Source organism: Primulina tabacum, chromosome 10 (genome assembly GCF_025594145.1).
Source record: "Primulina tabacum isolate GXHZ01 chromosome 10, ASM2559414v2, whole genome shotgun sequence".
Classification (NCBI taxonomy): Eukaryota; Viridiplantae; Streptophyta; class Magnoliopsida; order Lamiales; family Gesneriaceae; genus Primulina; species Primulina tabacum.
The window spans coordinates 6,921,913-6,927,912 of record NC_134559.1 but is presented as its reverse complement, the minus strand read 5'-3'; positions in this window follow the sequence as shown (position 1 = coordinate 6,927,912).

Genomic DNA, 6,000 nt, shown 5'->3' with positions numbered 1-6,000 from the left:
CGCCCCGATTTTTAAAAAACCATGTTTTTTAGTGTTGTCAAAAAAATCAACCTATTAGACGACCGTCTAATGTAATATATAAATTTTTTAAAATTTTATTAATTTTTTTTAAAAAATTTGTTTATTATATTTTTCAATCAATTTATATCGGACAAAGAAGATGAATATTTGATTGATTTTTGAGTTTTTATAGATGAATTATTGGATAAACTATAAAGATAAATAAGAAGAATTAGATATTTAAATAATAAAAACACCGCAATTTCAAAATCAAATATCCTATTCAAGTGCAAGCTAAGATATTAGTGATAAAAAAATATTTTTCAATAAAAAGTCATCAGTTCCATTTTTTTTCAATAAAAAGTCATATTAAGTGTGACCTATTATGTATTATTCATTCGATGCATATAAAATTCAAAATTTCAAATTCTTGAAATGTATTATTGAAAAAGAAAGAAGAAAAGCTAAATATTTCGTGAAAAATCAATATTATACATAATAATGTTTAGGCAAAAACTTGTCTGAGACGGTCTCACGGGTCGTATTTTGTGAAATGGATCTCTTATTTGGGTCATCCATGAAAAATTATTACTTTTTATGCTAAGATTATTATTTTTTATAATTGTGAATATCGGTACAGTTGGCATGTCTCACAGATAAATATTCGTGAGACCGTATTAGAAAAGACTTATTCTAATATTTACTAATCACATAATCTTATGTATGCTTGCTGCTTACATATATTTTTTCCATAACTAAAAGAACTTAATTATATAGAAAAATACAAATAATTAATAACTACAAAATTCTATCAAAATTAAAAATATTATTCAGGGTATTTTTTTAAAAAATAATTACCTTTTAAAATATAGCGTATTAATTCAAAGTTTAGTATAATAATAGAGTACTTTTAAAAATAGGAAAAACTATGTTAACAAAATATTCAGGACAGAGATTGAAAATAAGATGCTAAATTTATTGTTGATTTGTGGAATAATATATAGTGGGTCGGGAAAATCAAAATAAAAAGGTTAATTATGTAATAACAAAACAATATAAGTTTATGTTGTATAGTTATTCTTAATGACTTTGCAGCAATAGCAACTTTAGAATAATGTTCAATAAATGTATCATAAGTTTGTCCGAAAATTTATGAAAGTCTGTACAAATAATTTTTTTTTAAAACATAGACCGAAATATATGGTCGGTCCAACGTATGAAACATCGTGTTTTTGGTAGAGTTTGATTTTTTTTTTTTGATTAAAAAAAATTTGTACAAGTCTATTTTTACATATTATACAGTAAAGACAGATAGGTACGCAGTGTTTATAAAAGATATTATTTGAAATGTTTATGAGCTTATAAATTCAATTTCCAAACATTTTATTGGCTAAAAAAAAGTTTTAAAATGCTTAAAATAAGCTCTTGTAACTACTACCTTAGTGAAGTAACCAGAAATTGTTTATTTTGTGGGAAGAAATTTGTTTCAATGTAACACATTATTTTAATTTAAAGGATGGAAAATAAAAGTAATAAAACTATACTATAAAAATATCTAAGAATTATTTAAGTCACAACCTTCGATTCTTTGAAGCGAGAGCAATATCGTTCCCGATCCCATGTGAGTTATAAAAGATATTATTTGAAGTGTTTCTGAGCTTATAAATTCAATTTCCAAACATTTTATTTGCTAAAAGTTTGAAAACGCGTAAAATATAAGCTCTTGCAAATACTATCTTAATATGTAATCAGAAATTGTTTATTTTGTGGGAAAAAATTTGTTTCAATGTAACACATTATTTTAATTTAAAGGATGGAAAATAAATTTACTAAAACGCAATATACTTAAATTATTAAATAGGCCAGGATGATTAAATTCTCATACAAATATCAAAATGAGATCGGTCAAATTGATGGATTGAATTGATAATTTTCTGCTCGAGTGGGCTATTGCCCACTTTGCCCCCATGACGCGTCCTTGGTTAAATTTTCCGTAGTTCAAACCACTACGAAAAATTTTGCATCTTTTTTTAATTTTCTGCAATTTAATATTTCACACGATTTTTAGGTTTTTTTTTTTTTTTTTTTCTTCTTGGGAACATCCAAGATATTGTTAAATTTCTTTTCTCAAGTATTTTGAAATCTTATGCGGTCATCCAACAAACCTAACAGATCCGACCCTGTGTTTATAAACATGTCATGTATGCATTATAATTTATCTTCTTTAAAATGATATAAAATAATAAAAATATATGAAATTAATTTATAAAAAAGTATATAAAAATTTAAATATTATATTAATTATTAAATTTTCACTAATTTTAATTTACATATTATATTGAAGAAGACAATTCAAGGGTATTATGGTCAATATACAATGTTATCATGATCATTATTCAAAAATTATATATTATCACATCATTTGAGGAGGGATATTTAATCACACAAATAACGTGAACAGTACGGGCTTTCAATCATAATCCAGGGCCTAGTAGTAGACTAAATAAAAAAATGAATCAAACGCGAGATAAGTGATGATTATTTAATAATCATTCCCTTATCATGGCTACCACACATAGCCGTATTGTGTGTGAACAAGATCAAAGATTTGTTGTATCGACACACTAAATTTATAATAAAGAATTGCATCTCAATAAGTTTAAAATTTTGAAGTAAACATTATTCTTTACAAATTTTTTATATTCTCCGTCGTATATATTTTTTATAAATATAAAAATAGTTAGAGATTAAGTCATTATTCATATCCTCTAATCTTAAGTGAACGTTTCAATGCCCAGGTTGTCGATCTCAGTTTGGGCGGACTTTGCTCCTGTTACCCTAATCATACTTACTTCCATGATGTGGTGAAGCAGTCCCTCAACCCTTTGACAGTTACTGTTGAAAAGAATGCTACTCAGGTTGGTGTTGAATGTTCACTCTTCAATTCTTTCATCTCTTCGTGTTCGTGACCTTGAGTTGTGTTGCCTTCGTGAACCTTTAGTGTTGTACAAAATTAGCATGACAGGAAAGGTGTGCAACATCCCCGCAAAAGCACAGGGCTCCTCAAGTTCAACCAGGTGTATCCAAGCTAGACAGCTGCTTCATCCAGGATCCCAATGCACCACTCAACATTCTTATAGAGACAGACTCCATTTACCAAGGTTTGGAGATTGAAGAAGAAGGCCACAGTTTCATATTTAATTCAATATTATCAACAAAGAAAGAATTTATTAAGGAATATCTAGGAATAAAATATTCATTTCACAATTTATTGTCAGTTGAAGTAGAGATTAGCTATCTTTGTCATAGTTTGCTGCCTATCTGGCTGGTCTTTTATTTGGGTTTGGTGGCAGAACTTGACGCTATCTTGTTTGATCATCAGCTAATTCTTATTGCCCTTTTTGAGGGCCGAATGCGTGCATTGTAGTGGATAGTACGAAGTCCAAGAAAAAGCATAAATCACTTAAATGTAAATTAAAGATGCCCATATTTATAAATAGAGATGTTTGATGAAATATAATATAAAACAGCATCGAATAATCTATATAAGCTAGAAAGAATCTATTTTTTTAAACAAGTTATCACATTAATATTACATAACACCAATAGTTACATCCATGATCCACGAAGGAAAAACACATTCGACCCAAGACGATGGGAATGGCGAGAGAGTGCATAATGTGCAATACAACGAGCCTCCGAATTTGTATTGCAGCTAACATGTGTTAATGAAATAAAATTGATTGAAACAAAGATAGAGGTATTTAGTCAATAATGATATCATCCGACCCACGATTTTTCGTTAGTGAGTTCACTAATGTGACAATAAGGGAGGAATACAAGAAAATCAAACTTTATCAAACCCTTTATGAATCGCAAAAAAGAATGTCATGATAAATAGCATTGAGTTCGACGGTAAATATAAAACATGAATGACGAATACCTCTAACCGAAGTTGCTCTCAGATGCCTAGAATGATCACAAATCATTGCGCCTACACTAAAGCGACCATTCACCTCGTGAGACCCTGCATTAACATCTAACCTGACATGCCCAGGCGGAGACTTGACCCATTTCTTGTCCAGTGTATATTGAGATCCTTATGGCTGATTCAAGCTAGTAAGTCTGGCTTTCCGGAATTCTTCAAAGTAAGGACCAACCCAATCAACATTAATCGGTTGCCGAAGCTTGGACTGATCATGCTTCCATCTACAAATTTCCTTTCAAATTGCCCAAGAAAACATGCAAAATACTCAAAATCATATACCGAGAGGACACCCCTCAAGTGAATACTACAATATATAAAATTCCACTAAAATTCTTCAAATGAGGCCATATCCCCATTCCACTGGCCCGATGTAGAAAACAATTCTTTCGCCAAGATTAAGGATGACTTCGGGTTATATAAAGAGCTACGTCCACTAGCCAACTTCGGTATCCAACGATCAGTCAGTGCCTTAATCTTGTGCCAATTACCAACCCCCCACAACTTTTTATGAACAAGGTCTCGGCTCCACAAGATCGATCTCCAAATATACGAGGAGTTAGAATCCAAAGTTGCATCCATTATATCAACATGTTTAAAGTACCTTCCTTTAAGCATTAGAGACGTCGAGGAAGATGGATCATGAATGATTTGCCAAACTTGTTTTGCTAAGAGAGCACGATTAAAATTCAATAAAACTTCGGAATCCAAGGCCCCCAAACTGTTTCGGTTTACACATATTTTTCAGAAAAAATCTAATTATTTGCTTGAGAAATTGGCATTTTCTAAACATACACATATATAAGTAGAGTTGTCTACTATATTTATTAAGCTCCGGCCAAAATTTTTACTAAATAAAGAAAAAAACTATTTCGTAATGTATTTAATAATATTACAATTCTCAATTAAAAATAACAATAAAATTGGTTGTCTTTTCTAAGTTCTCATACCTATTGAATAACACAACTTGAAATATTTGATAACTGATAATTAAAATATAAAAATTCAATTTTAATTCCAAATTTAAATCTAAATAGCTTGAAAAAATAAATAGCATTCAAAGATATGGTCTCGATTCATCACATGATTTAATAAATTGGTTCGATCACACGATTCATATCAACAAATTGGGCTGAATATAATTTGAATTTGAAAATATAAATAACTACATCATTTTGTTTTTGAAAAAAAATAGTTTATAATTTCTTACATCCCTCACTTTAGGTAGAATAAAAATGGCTAGTCTGTTTATTGTCATCCGAGATGTTGACCCTTCGAAAATTTATTGGGAGCTGAAGCTTCAATTAGACCGTTGCTACGATTTATCTACATATAAAAACAATTGAAATTTTAGTTTGCAGTGTCTTTCATTGTAAAGATGTATTGTCACGTCCCGAGACCAGGGTTAATCGACATCGACGTTGTTCATCAATAACACAATCGAAAAAAAACCAGCCTCGTAGCACAGTATAAACCGAAACCAGTTTATTTCATAATTTCTCAAAAAAGATACTATTGTCTTTACAAATGAAATAATGCTGAAATGTTTACAAGGAATTAAAATTTACGAAAATTCGAAAATAATAAAACATGGCTACTAATAATCTCGTGAATCACCAGCCCCAAAAGTGTTTGGACTTCTCTTTCTCAACCTGTTCTTCGGATAAATCTGGGTAGGGGAGAGTAAGGGGTGAGTATTTTGGGAAATAGTCAGCAAGTGGGGGCCGTTCGAGTACAACACACAACATGACAAATTTCGAAACACACAACTTTTCATAACATGACTGAAACCACATGCATAACGTCGACTAGACACTGAGATTCCTCTATTTTCAATGATTTACTGATATCAGTCCCTAATTTTTACTTCTCTAAGGAGACGAGTCCGTATAGCGGTTACATCCTCACCGCGTAAGGGATCATGTCATGGTTGAGATTCCCACCTATATCGAGTTTAATCCTCACAGTGTCAAAACATAACACATGCACAAATCTTAACAAGAAGGTGTAGAAGA